The sequence below is a fragment of the Schistocerca cancellata genome, unplaced genomic scaffold (assembly GCF_023864275.1).
Source record: "Schistocerca cancellata isolate TAMUIC-IGC-003103 unplaced genomic scaffold, iqSchCanc2.1 HiC_scaffold_1151, whole genome shotgun sequence".
NCBI classification, from domain to species: Eukaryota; Metazoa; Arthropoda; class Insecta; order Orthoptera; family Acrididae; genus Schistocerca; species Schistocerca cancellata.
This window is the reverse complement of record NW_026047150.1, coordinates 5468711-5485134: the sequence shown is the minus strand read 5'-3', so window position 1 is coordinate 5485134 and position 16424 is coordinate 5468711.

Genomic DNA, 16424 nt, shown 5'->3' with positions numbered 1-16424 from the left:
ATTTATCGTCTGCAAGCCCTTGTCGCGTGATGCGGTATGCAGACACAGTACAAGCAGCGCACTAGAACACAGAATAAGAATCTACGTTGAGGCAATCGGCCAGTAAGAAGAGCTACATTTCAAGTTTTAGTTATCGATTAATGAATTATTGGGCGGTTTGGTGCCTTGGACCAGACCGAGGACCTTAAGATTTTGCATGAACCGAGGACTGGCAGCCAGGTAACACAAGAATTTGTGTAAAGTGTTAATATGTAGTAAAAACCTAAGAAAATCTCCCGTTTCCGTCATTTACTATCGAATCGGCATAACGCCAGATCGTCACAGTGGTCGCTTTTCTCTCTGAAACGGTTACATTTATCGTCTGCAAGCCCTTGTCGCGTGATGCGGTATGCAGACACAGTACAAGCAGCACACTAGAACACAGAATAAGATTCTACGTTGATGCAATCGGCCAGGAAGAAGAGCTACATTTCAAGTTTTAGTTATCGATTAATGAATTATTGGGCGGTTTGGTGCCTTGGACCAGACGGAGGACCTTAAGATTTTGCATGAACCGAGGACTGGCAGCCAGGTAACACGAGAAATTGTGTAAAGTGTTAATATGTAGTAAAAACCCAAGAAAATCTCCCGTTTCCGTCATTTACTATCGAATCGACATAACGCCAGATCGTCACAGTGGTCGCTTTTCTCTCTGAAACGGCTACATTTATCGTCTGCAAGCCCTTGTCGCGTGATGCGGTATGCAGAGTCACTACAAGCGGCATAGTAGAACACTGAAGAAGCATCTAAGTTTATGCAATCGCCCAGTAAGAAGAGCTACATTTCAAGTTTTAGTTATCGATTAATGAATTATTGGGCGGTTTGGTGCCTTGGACCAGACCGAGGACCTTAAGATTTTGCATGAACCGAGTACTGGCAGCCAGGTAACACGAGAAATTGTGTAAAGTGTTAATATGTAGTAAAAAAATAAGAAAATCTCCCGTTTCCGTCATTTACTATCGAATCGACATAACGCCAGATCGTGACAGTGGTTGCTTTTCTCTCTGAAACGGTTACATTTATCGTCTGCAAGCCCTTGTCGCGTGATGCGGTATGCAGACACAGTACAAGCAGCACACTAGAACACTGAAGAAGCATCTAAGTTTATGCAATCGCCCAGTAACAAGAGCTGCAGTTCAAGTTTTAGTTATCGATTAATGAATTATTGGGCGGTTTGGCGCCTTGGACCAGACCGAGGACCTTAAGTTTTGCATGAACCGAGGACTGGCAGCCAGGTAACACGAGAAACTGTGTAAAGTGTTAATATGTAGTAAAAACCCAAGAAAATCTCCCGTTTCCGTCATTTACTATCGGATCGACATAACGCCAGATCGTCACAGTGGTCGCTTTTCTCTCTGAAACGGTTACATTTATCGTCTGCAAGCCCTTGTCGCGTGATGCGGTATGCAGAGTCACTACAAGCGGCATAGTAGAACACTGAAGAAGCAACTAAGTTTATGCAATCGGCCAGTAAGAAGAGCTACATTTCAAGTTTTAGTTATCGATTAATGAATTATTGGGCGGTTTGGTGCCTTGGACCAGACCGAGGACCTTAAGATTTTGCATGAACCGAGGACTGGCAGCCAGGTAACACGAGAAATTGTGTAAAGTGTTAATATGTAGTAAAAACCTAAGAAAATCTCCCGTTTCCGTCATTTACTATCGAATCGGCATAACGCCAGATCGTCACAGTGGTCGCTTTTCTCTCTGAAACGGTTACATTTATCGTCTGCAAGCCCTTGTCGCGTGATGCGGTATGCAGACACAGTACAAGCAGCGCACTAGAACACAGAATAAGAATCTACGTTGATGCAATCGGCCAGTAAGAAGAGCTACATTTCAAGTTTTAGTTATCGATTAATGAATTATTGGGCGGTTTGGTGCCTTGGACCAGACCGAAGACCTTAAGATTTTGCATGAACCGAGGACTGGCAGCCAGGTAACACGAGAAATTGTGTAAAGTGTTAATATGTAGTAAAAACCTAAGAAAATCTCCCGTTTCCGTCATTTACTATCGAATCGACATAACGCCAGATCGTCACATTGGTCGCTTTTCTCTCTGAAACGGTTACATTTATCGTCTGCAAGCCCTTGTCGCGTGATGCGGTATGCAGACACAGTACAAGCAGCACACTAGAACACAGAATAAGAACCTACGTTGATGCAATCGGCCAGTAAGAAGAGCTACATTTCAAGTTTTAGTTATCGATTAATGAATTATTGGGCGGTTTGGTGCCTTGGACCAGACCGAGGACCTTAAGATTTTGCATGAACCGAGGACTGGCAGCCAGGTAACACGAGAAATTGTGTAAAGTGTTAATATGTAGTAAAACCCTAAGAAAATCTCCCGTTTCCGTCATTTACTATCGAATCGACATAACGCCAGATCGTCACAGTGGTCGCTTTTCTCTCTGAAACGGTTACATTTACCGTCTGCAAGCCCTTGTCGCGTGATGCGGTATGCAGACACAGTACAAGCAGCACACTAGAACACAGAATAAGAATCTACGTTGATGCAATCGGCCAGGAAGAAGAGCTACATTTCAAGTTTTAGTTATCGATTAATGAATGATTGGGCGGTTTGGTGCCTTGGACCAGACCGAGGACCTTAAGATTTTGCATGAACCGAGGACTGGCAGCCAGGTAACACGAGAAATTGTGTAAAGTGTTAATATGTAGTAAAAACCTAAGAAAATCTCCCGGTTCCGTCATTTACTATCGAATCGACATAACGCCAGATCGTCACAGTGGTCGCTTTTCTCTCTGAAACGGTTACATTTATCGTCTGCAAGCCCTTGTCGCGTGATGCGGTATGCAGACACAGTACAAGCAGCACACTAGAACACAGAATAAGAATCTACGTTGATGCAATCGGCCAGGAAGAGGAGCTACATTTCAAGTTTTAGTTATCGATTAATGAATGATTGGGCGGTTTGGTGCCTTGGACCAGACCGAGGACCTTAAGATTTTGCATGAACCGAGGACTGGCAGCCAGGTAACACGAGAAATTGTGTAAAGTGTTAATATGTAGTAAAAACCTAAGAAAATCTCCCGTTTCCGTCATTTACTATCGAATCGACATAACGCCAGATCGTCACAGTGGTCGCTTTTCTCTCTAAAACGTTTACATTTATCGTCTGCAAGCACTTGTCGCGTGATGCGGTATGCAGACACAGTACAAGCAGCACACTAGAACACAGAATAAGAATCTACGTTGATGCAATCGGCCAGTAAGAAGAGCTACATTTCAAGTTTTAGTTATCGATTAATGGATTATTGGGCGGTTTGGTGCCTTGGACCAGACCGAGGACCTTAAGATTTTGCATGAACCGAGGACTGGCAGCCAGGTAACACGAGAAATTGTGTAAAGTGTTAATATGTAGTAAAAACCTAAGAAAATCTCCCGTTTCCGTCATTTACTATCGAATCGACATAACGCCAGATCGTCACATTGGTCGCTTTTCTCTCTGAAACGGTTACATTTATCGTCTGCAAGCCCTTGTCGCGTGATGCGGTATGCAGACACAGTACAAGCAGCACACTAGAACACAGAATAAGAATCTACGTTGGTGCAATCGGCCAGGAAGAAGAGCTACATTTCAAGTTTTAGTTATCGATTAATGAATTATTGGGCGGTTTGGTGCCTTGGACCAGACCGAGGACCTTAAGATTTTGCATGAACCGAGGACTGGCAGCCAGGTAACACGAGAAATTGTGTAAAGTGTTAATATGTAGTAAAAACCTAAGAAAATCTCCCGTTTCCGTCATTTACTATCGAATCGGCATAACGCCAGATCGTCACAGTGGTCGCTTTTCTCTCTGAAACGGTTACATTTATCGTCTGCAAGCCCTTGTCGCGTGATGCGGTATGCAGACACAGTACAAGCAGCGCACTAGAACACAGAATAAGAATCTACGTTGATGCAATCGGCCAGTAAGAAGAGCTACATTTCAAGTTTTAGTTATCGATTAATGAATTATTGGGCGGTTTGGTGCCTTGGACCAGACCGAGGACCTTAAGATTTTGCATGAACCGAGGACTGGCAGCCAGGTAACACGAGAAATTGTGTAAAGTGTTAATATGTAGTAAAAACCTAAGAAAATCTCCCGTTTCCGTCATTTACTATCGAATCGACATAACGCCAGATCGCCACAGTGGTCGCTTTTCTCTCTGAAACGGTTACATTTATCGTCTGCAAGCCCTTGTCGCGTGATGCGGTATGCAGACACAGTACAAGCAGCACACTAGAACACAGAATAAGAATCTACGTTGATGCAATCGGCCAGTAAGAAGAGCTACATTTCAAGTTTTAGTTATCGATTAATGAATTATTGGGCGGTTTGGTGCCTTGGACCAGACCGAGGACCTTAAGATTTTGCATGAACCGAGGACTGGCAGCCAGGTAACACGAGAAATTGTGTAAAGTGTTAATATGTAGTAAAAACCTAAGAAAATCTCCCGGTTCCGTCATTTACTATCGAATCGACATAACGCCAGATCGTCACAGTGGTCGCTTTTCTCTCTGAAACGGTTACATTTATCGTCTGCAAGCCCTTGTCGCGTGATGCGGTATGCAGAGTCACTACAAGCGGCATAGTAGAACACTGAAGAAGCATCTAAGTTTATGCAATCGCCCAGTAAGAAGAGCTACATTTCAAGTTTTAGTTATCGATTAATGAATTATTGGGCGGTTTGGTGCCTTGGACCAGACCGAGGACCTTAAGATTTTGCATGAACCGAGGACTGGCAGCCAGGTAACACGAGAAATTGTGTAAAGTGTTAATATGTAGTAAAAACCTAAGAAAATCTCCCGTTTCCGTCATTTACTATCGAATCGACATAACGCCAACTCGTCACATTGGTCGCTTTTCTCTCTGAAACGGTTACATTTATCGTCTGCAAGCCCTTGTCGCGTGATGCGGTATGCAGACACAGTACAAGCAGCACACTAGATCACAGAATAAGAATCTACGTTGATGCAATCGGCCAGGAAGAAGAGCTACATTTCAAGTTTTAGTTATCGATTAATGAATTATTGGGCGGTTTGGTGCCTTGGACCAGACCGAGGACCTTAAGATTTTGCATGAACCGAGGACTGGCAGCCAGGTAACACGAGAAATTGTGTAAAGTGTTAATATGTTGTAAAAACCTAAGAAAATCTCTCGTTTCCGTCATTTACTATCGAATCGACATAACGCCAGATCGTCACAGTGGTCGCTTTTCTCTCTGAAACGGTTACATTTATCGTCTGCAAGCCCTTGTCGCGTGATGCGGTATGCAGACACAGTACAAGCAGCACACTAGAACACAGAATAAGAATCTACGTTGATGCAATCGGCCAGTAAGAAGAACTACATTTCAAGTTTTAGTTATCGATTAATGAATGATTGGGCGGTTTGGTGCCTTGGACCAGACCGAGGACCTTAAGATTTTGCATGAACCGAGGACTGGCAGCCAGGTAACACGAGAAATTGTGTAAAGTGTTAATATGTAGTAAACACCTAAGAAAATCTCCCGTTTCCGTCATTTACTATCGAATCGACATAACGCCAGATCGTCACAGTGGTCGCTTTTCTCTCTGAAACGATTACATCTATCGTCTGCAAGCCCTTGTCGCGTGATGCGGTATGCAGACACAGTACAAGCACCACACTAGAACACAGAATAAGAATCTACGTTGATGCAATCGGCCAGTAAGAAGAGCTACATTTCAAGTTTTAGTTATCGATTAATGAATTATTGGGCGGTTTGGTGCCTTGGACCAGACCGAGGACCTTAAGATTTTGCATGAACCGAGGACTGGCAGCCAGGTAACACGAGAAATTGTGTAAAGTGTTAATATGTAGTAAAAACCTAAGAAAATCTCCCGTTTCCGTCATTTACTATCGAATCGACATAACGCCAGATCGTCACATTGGTCGCTTTTCTCTCTGAAACGGTTACATTTATCGTCTGCAAGCCCTTGTCGCGTGATGCGGTATGCAGACACAGTACAAGCAGCACACTAGAACACAGAATAAGAATCTACGTTGGTGCAATCGGCCAGGAAGAAGAGCTACATTTCAAGTTTTAGTTATCGATTAATGAATTATTGGGCGGTTTGGTGCCTTGGACCAGACCGAGGACCTTAAGATTTTGCATGAACCGAGGACTGGCAACCAGGTAACACGAGAAATTGTGTAAAGTGTTAATATGTAGTAAAAACCTAAGAAAATCTCCCGTTTCCGTCATTTACTATCGAATCGGCATAACGCCAGATCGTCACAGTGGTCGCTTTTCTCTCTGAAACGGTTACATTTATCGTCTGCAAGCCCTTGTCGCGTGATGCGGTATGCAGACACAGTACAAGCAGCGCACTAGAACACAGAATAAGAATCTACGTTGATGCAATCGGCCAGTAAGAAGAGCTACATTTCAAGTTTTAGTTATCGATTAATGAATTATTGGGCGGTTTGGTGCCTTGGACCAGACCGAGGACCTTAAGATTTTGCATGAACCGAGGACTGGCAGCCAGGTAACACGAGAAATTGTGTAAAGTGTTAATATGTAGTAAAAACCTAAGAAAATCTCCCGTTTCCGTCATTTACTATCGAATCGACATAACGCCAGATCGTCACAGTGGTCGCTTTTCTCTCTGAAACGGTTACATTTATCGTCTGCAAGCCCTTGTCGCGTGATGCGGTATGCAGACACAGTACAAGCAGCACACTAGAACACAGAATAAGAATCTACGTTGATGCAATCGGCCAGTAAGAAGAGCTACATTTCAAGTTTTAGTTATCGATTAATGAATTATTGGGCGGTTTGGTGCCTTGGACCAGACCGAGGACCTTAAGATTTTGCATGAACCGAGGACTGGCAGCCAGGTAACACGAGAAATTGTGTAAAGTGTTAATATGTAGTAAAAACCTAAGAAAATCTCCCGGTTCCGTCATTTACTATCGAATCGACATAACGCCAGATCGTCACAGTGGTCGCTTTTCTCTCTGAAACGGTTACATTTATCGTCTGCAAGCCCTTGTCGCGTGATGCGGTATGAAGAGTCACTACAAGCGGCATAGTAGAACACTGAAGAAGCATCTAAGTTTATGCAATCGCCCAGTAAGAAGAGCTACATTTCAAGTTTTAGTTATCGATTAATGAATTATTGGGCGGTTTGGTGCCTTGGACCAGACCGAGGACCTTAAGATTTTGCATGAACCGAGGACTGGCAGCCAGGTAACACGAGAAATTGTGTAAAGTGTTAATATGTAGTAAAAACCTAAGAAAATCTCCCGTTTCCGTCATTTACTATCGAATCGACATAACGCCAGCTCGTCACATTGGTCGCTTTTCTCTCTGAAACGGTTACATTTATCGTCTGCAAGCCCTTGTCGCGTGATGCGGTATGCAGACACAGTACAAGCAGCACACTAGATCACAGAATAAGAATCTACGTTGATGCAATCGGCCAGGAAGAAGAGCTACATTTCAAGTTTTAGTTATCGATTAATGAATTATTGGGCGGTTTGGTGCCTTGGACCAGACTGAGGACCTTAAGATTTTGCATGAACCGTGGACTGGCAGCCAGGTAACACGAGAAATTGTGTAAAGTGTTAATATGTAGTAAAAACCCAAGAAAATCTCCCGTTTCCGTCATGTACTATCGAATCGACATAACGCCAGATCGTCACAGTGGTCGCTTTTCTCTCTGAAACGGTTACATTTATCGTCTGCAAGCCCTTGTCGCGTGATGCGGTATGCAGAGTCACTACAATCGGCATAGTAGAACACTGAAGAAGCATCTAAGTTTATGCAATCGGCCAGTAAGAAGAGCTACATTTCAAGTTTTAGTTATCGATTAATGAATTATTGGGCGGTTTGGTGCCTTGGACCAGACCGAGGACCTTAAGATTTTGCATGAACCGAGGACTGGCAGCCAGGTAACACGAGAAATTGTGTAAAGTGTTAATATGTTGTAAAAACCTAAGAAAATCTCCCGTTTCCGTCATTTACTATCGAATCGACATAACGCCAGATCGTCACAGTGGTCGCTTTTCTCTCTGAAACGGTTACATTTATCGTCTGCAAGCCCTTGTCGCGTGATGCGGTATGCAGACACAGTACAAGCAGCACACTAGAACACAGAATAAGAATCTACGTTGATGCAATCGGCCAGTAAGAAGAGCTACATTTCAAGTTTTAGTTATCGATTAATGAATTATTGGGCGGTTTGGTGCCTTGGACCAGACCGAGGTCCTTAAGATTTTGCATGAACCGAGGACTGGCAGCCAGGTAACACGAGAAATTGTGTAAAGTGTTAATATGTAGTAAAAACCTAAGAAAATCTCCCGTTTCCGTCATTTACTATCGAATCGACATAACGCCAGATCGTCACAGTGGTCGCTTTTCTCTCTGAAACGGTTACATTTATCGTCTGCAAGCCCTTGTCGCGTGATGCGGTATGCAGACACAGTACAAGCAGCACACTAGAACACAGAATAAGAATCTACGTTGGTGCAATCGGCCATGAAGAAGAGCTACATTTCAAGTTTTAGTTATCGATTAATGAATTATTGGGCGGTTTGGTGCCTTGGACCAGACCGAGGACCTTAAGATTTTGCATGAACCGAGGACTGGCAGCCAGGTAACACGAGAAATTGTGTAAAGTGTTAAAATGTAGTAAAAACCTAAGAAAATCTCCCGTTTCCGTCATTTACTATCGAATCGACATAACGCCAGATCGTCACAGTGGTCGCTTTTCTCTCTGAAACGGTTACATTTATCGTCTGCAAGCCCTTGTCGCGTGATGCGGTATGCAGAGTCACTACAAGCGGCATAGTAGAACACTGAAGATGAATCTAAGTTTATGCAATCGCCCAGTAAGAAGAGCTACATCTCAAGTTTTAGTTATCGATTAATGAATTATTGGGTGGTTTGGTGCCTTGGATAAGACCGAGGACCTTAAGATTTTGCATGAACCGAGGACTGGCAGCCAGGTAACACGAGAAATTGTGTAAAGTGTTAATATGTAGTAAAAACCTAAGAAAATCTCCCGTTTCCGTCATTTACTATCGAATCGACATAACGCCAGATCGTCACAGTGGTCGCTTTTCTCTCTGAAACGGTTACATTTATCGTCTGCAAGCCCTTGTCGCGTGATGCGGTATGCAGACACAGTACAAGCAGCACACTAGAACACAGAATAAGAATCTACGTTGATGCAATCGGCCAGTAAGAAGAGCTACATTTCAAGTTTTAGTTATCGATTAATGAATTATTGGGCGGTTTGGTGCCTTGGACCAGACCGAGGACCTTAAGATTTTGCATGAACCGAGGACTGGCAGCCAGGTAACACGAGAAATTGTGTAAAGTGTTAATATGTAGTAAAAACCTAAGAAAATCTCCCGTTTCCGTCATTTACTATCGAATCGACATAACGCCAGATCGTCACAGTGGTCGCTTTTCTCTCTGAAACGGTTACATTTATCGTCTGCAAGCCCTTGTCGCGTGATGCGGTATGCAGAGTCACTACAATCGGCATAGTAGAACACTGAAAAAGCATCTAAGTTTATGCAATCGGCCAGTAAGAAGAGCTACATTTCAAGTTTTAGTTATCGATTAATGAATTATTGGGCGGTTTGGTGCCTTGGACCAGACCGAGGACCTTAAGATTTTGCATGAACTGAGGACTGGCAGCCAGGTAACACGAGAAATTGTCTAAAGTGTTAATATGTTGTAAAAACCTAAGAAAATCTCCCGTTTCCGTCATTTACTATCGAATCGACATAACGCCAGATCGTCACAGTGGTCGCTTTTCTCTCTGAAACGGTTACATTTATCGTCTGCAAGCCCTTGTCGCGTGATGCGGTATGCAGACACAGTACAAGCAGCACACTAGAACACAGAATAAGAATCTACGTTGATGCAATCGGCCAGTAAGAAGAACTACATTTCAAGTTTTAGTTATCGATTAATGAATTATTGGGCGGTTTGGTGCCTTGGACCAGACCGAGGACCTTAAGATTTTGCATGAACCGAGGACTGGCAGCCAGGTAACACGAGAAATTGTGTAAAGTGTTAATATGTAGTAAAAACCTAAGAAAATCTCCCGTTTCCGTCATTTACTATCGAATCGACATAACGCCAGATCGTCACAGTGGTCGCTTTTCTCTCTGAAACGGTTACATCTATCGTCTGCAAGCCCTTGTCGCGTGATGCGGTATGCAGACACAGTACAAGCAGCACACTAGAACACAGAATAAGAATCTACGTTGATGCAATCGGCCAGTAAGAAGAGCTACATTTCAAGTTTTAGTTATCGATTAATGAATTATTGGGCGGTTTGGTGCCTTGGACCAGACCGAGGACCTTAAGATTTTGCATGAACCGAGGACTGGCAGCCAGGTAACACGAGAAATTGTGTAAAGTGTTAATATGTAGTAAAAACCTAAGAAAATCTCCCGTTTCCGTCATTTACTATCGAATCGACATAACGCCAGATCGTCACAGTGGTCGCTTTTCTCTCTGAAACGGTTACATTTATCGTCTGCAAGCCCTTGTCGCGTGATGCGGTATGCAGACACAGTACAAGCAGCACACTAGAACACAGAATAAGAATCTACGTTGATGCAATCGGCCAGTAAGAAGAGCTACATTTCAAGTTTTAGTTATCGATTAATGAATTATTGGGCGGTTTGGTGCCTTGGACCAGACCGAGGACCTTAAGATTTTGCATGAACCGAGGACTGGCAGCCAGGTAACACGAGAAATTGTGTAAAGTGTTAATATGTAGTAAAAACCTAAGAAAATCTCCCGTTTCCGTCATTTACTATCGAATCGACATAACGCCAGATCGTCACATTGGTCGCTTTTCTCTCTGAAACGGTTACATTTATCGTCTGCAAGCCCTTGTCGCGTGATGCCGTATGCAGAGTCACTACAAGCGGCATAGTAGAACACTGAAGAAGCATCTAAGTTTATGCAATCGGCCAGTAAGAAGAGCTACATTTCAAGTTTTAGTTATCGATTAATGAATTATTGGGCGGTTTGGTGCCTTGGACCAGACCGAGGACCTTAAGATTTTGCATGAACCGAGGACTGGCAGCCAGGTAACACGAGCAATTGTGTAAAGTGTTAATATGTAGTAAAAACCTAAGAAAATCTCCCGTTTCCGTCATTTACTATCGAATCGGCATAACGCCAGATCGTCACAGTGGTCGCTTTTCTCTCTGAAACGGTTACATTTATCGTCTGCAAGCCCTTGTCGCGTGATGCGGTATGCAGACACAGTACAAGCAGCGCACTAGAACACAGAATAAGAATCTACGTTGATGCAATCGGCCAGTAAGAAGAGCTACATTTCAAGTTTTAGTTATCGATTAATGAATTATTGGGCGGTTTGGTGCCTTGGACCAGACCGAGGACCTTAAGATTTTGCATGAACCGAGGACTGGCAGCCAGGTAACACGAGAAATTGTGTAAAGTGTTAATATGTAGTAAAAACCTAAGAAAATCTCCCGTTTCCGTCATTTACTATCGAATCGACATAACGCCAGCTCGTCACATTGGTCGCTTTTCTCTCTGAAACGGTTACATTTATCGTCTGCAAGCCCTTGTCGCGTGATGCGGTATGCAGACACAGTACAAGCAGCACACTAGAACACAGAATAAGAATCTACGTTGATGCAATCGGCCAGGAAGAAGAGCTACATTTCAAGTTTTAGTTATCGATTAATGAATTATTGGGCGGTTTGGTGCCTTGGACCAGACCGAGGACCTTAAGATTTTGCATGAACCGTGGACTGGCAGCCAGGTAACACGAGAAATTGTGTAAAGTGTTAATATGTAGTAAAAACCCAAGAAAATCTCCCGTTTCCGTCATGTACTATCGAATCGACATAACGCCAGATCGTCACAGTGGTCGCTTTTCTCTCTGAAACGGTTACATTTATCGTCTGCAAGCCCTTGTCGCGTGATGCGGTATGCAGAGTCACTACAATCGGCATAGTAGAACACTGAAGAAGCATCTAAGTTTATGCAATCGGCCAGTAAGAAGAGCTACATTTCAAGTTTTAGTTATCGATTAATGAATTATTGGGCGGTTTGGTGCCTTGGACCAGACCGAGGACCTTAAGATTTTGCATGAACCGAGGACTGGCAGCCAGGTAACACGAGAAATTGTGTAAAGTGTTAATATGTTGTAAAAACCTAAGAAAATCTCCCGTTTCCGTCATTTACTATCGAATCGACATAACGCCAGATCGTCACAGTGGTCGCTTTTCTCTCTGAAACGGTTACATTTATCGTCTGCAAGCCCTTGTCGCGTGATGCGGTATGCAGAGTCACTACAAGCGGCATAGTAGAACACTGAAGATGAATCTAAGTTTATGCAATCGCCCAGTAAGAAGAGCTACATCTCAAGTTTTAGTTATCGATTAATGAATTATTGGGTGGTTTGGTGCCTTGGATAAGACCGAGGACCTTAAGATTTTGCATGAACCGAGGACTGGCAGCCAGGTAACACGAGAAATTGTGTAAAGTGTTAATATGTAGTAAAAACCTAAGAAAATCTCCCGGTTCCGTCATTTACTATCGAATCGACATAACGCCAGATCGTCACAGTGGTCGCTTTTCTCTCTGAAACGGTTACATTTATCGTCTGCAAGCCCTTGTCGCGTGATGCGGTATGCAGAGTCACTACAAACGGCATAGTAGAACACTGAAGAAGCATCTAACTTTAAGCAATCGCCCAGTAAGAAGAGCTACATTTCAAGTTTTAGTTATCGATTAATGAATTATTGGGCGGTTTGGTGCCTTGGACCAGACCGAGGACCTTAAGATTTTGCATGAACCGAGGACTGGCAGCCAGGTAACACGAGAAATTGTGTAAAGTGTTAATATGTAGTAAAAACCTAAGAAAATCTCCCGTTTCCGTCATTTACTATCGAATCGACATAACGCCAGTTCGTCACAGTGGTCGCTTTTCTCTCTGAAACGGTTACATTTATCGTCTGCAAGCCCTTGTCGCGTGATGCGGTATGCAGACACAGTACAAGCAGCACACTAGAACACAGAATAAGAATCTACGTTGATGCAATCGGCCAGTAAGAAGAGCTACATTTCAAGTTTTAGTTATCGATTAATGAATTATTGGGCGGTTTGGTGCCTTGGACCAGACCGAGGACCTTAAGATTTTGCATGAACCGAGGACTGGCAGCCAGGTAACACGAGAAATTGTGTAAAGTGTTAATATGTAGTAAAAACCTAAGAAAATCTCCCGTTTCCGTCATTTACTATCGAATCGACATAACGCCAGATCGTCACAGTGGTCGCTTTTCTCTCTGAAACGGTTACATTTATCGTCTGCAAGCCCTTGTCGCGTGATGCGGTATGCAGAGTCACTACAATCGGCATAGTAGAACACTGAAGAAGCATCTAAGTTTATGCAATTGGCCAGTAAGAAGAGCTACATTTCAAGTTTTAGTTATCGATTAATGAATTATTGGGCGGTTTGGTGCCTTGGACCAGACCGAGGACCTTAAGATTTTGCATGAACCGAGGACTGGCAGCCAGGTAACACGAGAAATTGTGTAAAGTGTTAATATGTTGTAAAAACCTAAGAAAATCTCCCGTTTCCGTCATTTACTATCGAATCGACATAACGCCAGATCGTCACAGTGGTCGCTTTTCTCTCTGAAACGGTTACATTTATCGTCTGCAAGCCCTTGTCGCGTGATGCGGTATGCAGACACAGTACAAGCAGCACACTAGAACACAGAATAAGAATCTACGTTGATGCAATCGGCCAGTAAGAAGAACTACATTTCAAGTTTTAGTTATCGATTAATGAATTATTGGGCGGTTTGGTGCCTTGGACCAGACCGAGGACATTAAGATTTTGCATGAACCGAGGACTCGCAGCCAGGTAACACGAGAAATTGTGTAAAGTGTTAATATGTAGTAAAAACCTAAGAAAATCTCCCGTTTCCGTCATTTACTATCGAATCGACATAACGCCAGATCGTCACAGTGGTCGCTTTTCTCTCTGAAACGGTTACATCTATCGTCTGCAAGCCCTTGTCGCGTGATGCGGTATGCAGACACAGTACAAGCAGCACACTAGAACACAGAATAAGAATCTACGTTGATGCAATCGGCCAGTAAGAAGAGCTACATTTCAAGTTTTAGTTATCGATTAATGAATTATTGGGCGGTTTGGTGCCTTGGACCAGACCGAGGACCTTAAGATTTTGCATGAACCGAGGACTGGCAGCGAGGTAACACGAGAAATTGTGTAAAGTGTTAATATATAGTAAAAACCTAAGCAAATCTCCCGTTTCCGTCATTTACTATCGAATCGACATAACTCCAGATCGTCACAGTGGTCGCTTTTCTCTCTGAAACGGTTACATTTATCGTCTGCAAGCCCTTGTCGCGTGATGCGGTATGCAGACACAGTACAAGCAGCACACTAGAACACAGAATAAGAATCTACGTTGATGCAATCGGCCAGGAAGAAGAGCTACATTTCAAGTTTTAGTTATCGATTAATGAATTATTGGGCGGTTTGGTGCCTTGGACCAGACCGAGGACCTTAAGATTTTGCATGAACCGTGGACTGGCAGCCAGGTAACACGAGAAATTGTGTAAAGTGTTAATATGTAGTAAAAACCCAAGAAAATCTCCCGTTTCCGTCATGTACTATCGAATCGACATAACGCCAGATCGTCACAGTGGTCGCTTTTCTCTCTGAAACGGTTACATTTATCGTCTGCAAGCCCTTGTCGCGTGATGCGGTATGCAGAGTCACTACAATCGGCATAGTAGAACACTGAAGAAGCATCTAAGTTTATGCAATCGGCCAGTAAGAAGAGCTACATTTCAAGTTTTAGTTATCGATTAATGAATTATTGGGCGGTTTGGTGCCTTGGACCAGACCGAGGACCTTAAGATTTTGCATGAACCGAGGACTGGCAGCCAGGTAACACGAGAAATTGTGTAAAGTTTTAATATGTTGTAAAAACCTAAGAAAATCTCCCGTTTCCGTCATTTACTATCGAATCGACATAACGCCAGATCGTCACAGTGGTCGCTTTTCTCTCTGAAACGGTTACATTTATCGTCTGCAAGCCCTTGTCGCGTGATGCGGTATGCAGAGTCACTACAAGCGGCATAGTATAACACTGAAGATGAATCTAAGTTTATGCAATCGCCCAGTAAGAAGAGCTACATCTCAAGTTTTAGTTATCGATTAATGAATTATTGGGTGGTTTGGTGCCTTGGATAAGACCGAGGACCTTAAGATTTTGCATGAACCGAGGACTGGCAGCCAGGTAACACGAGAAATTGTGTAAAGTGTTAATATGTAGTAAAAACCTAAGAAAATCTCCCGTTTCCGTCATTTACTATCGAATCGACATAACGCCAGATCGTCACAGTGGTCGCTTTTCTCTCTGAAACGGTTACATCTATCGTCTGCAAGCCCTTGTCGCGTGATGCGGTATGCAGACACAGTACAAGCAGCACACTAGAACACAGAATAAGAATCTACGTTGATGCAATCGGCCAGTAAGAAGAGCTACATTTCAAGTTTTAGTTATCGATTAATGAATTATTGGGCGGTTTGGTGCCTTGGACCAGACCGAGGACCTTAAGATTTTGCATGAACCGAGGACTGGCAGCGAGGTAACACGAGAAATTGTGTAAAGTGTTAATATATAGTAAAAACCTAAGCAAATCTCCCGTTTCCGTCATTTACTATCGAATCGACATAACTCCAGATCGTCACAGTGGTCGCTTTTCTCTCTGAAACGGTTACATTTATCGTCTGCAAGCCCTTGTCGCGTGATGCGGTATGCAGACACAGTACAAGCAGCACACTAGAACACAGAATAAGAATCTACGTTGGTGCAATCGGCCAGGAAGAAGAGCTACATTTCAAGTTTTAGTTATCGATTAATGAATTATTGGGCGGTTTGGTGCCTTGGACCAGACCGAGGACCTTAAGATTTTGCATGAACCGAGGACTGGCAGCCAGGTAACACGAGAAATTGTGTAAAGTGTTAATATGTAGTAAAAACCTAAGAAAATCTCCCGTTTCCGTCATTTACTATCGAATCGACATAACGCCAGATCGTCACATTGGTCGCTTTTCTCTCTGAAACGGTTACATTTATCGTCTGCAAGCCCTTGTCGCGTGATGCGGTATGCAGACACAGTACAAGCAGCACACTAGAACACAGAATAAGAATCTACGTTGATGCAATCGGCCAGGAAGAAGAGCTACATTTCAAGTTTTAGTTATCGATTAATGAATTATTGGGCGGTTTGGTGCCTTGGACCAGACCGAGGACCTTAAGATTTTGCATGAACCGAGGACTGGCAGCCAGGTAACACGAGAAAT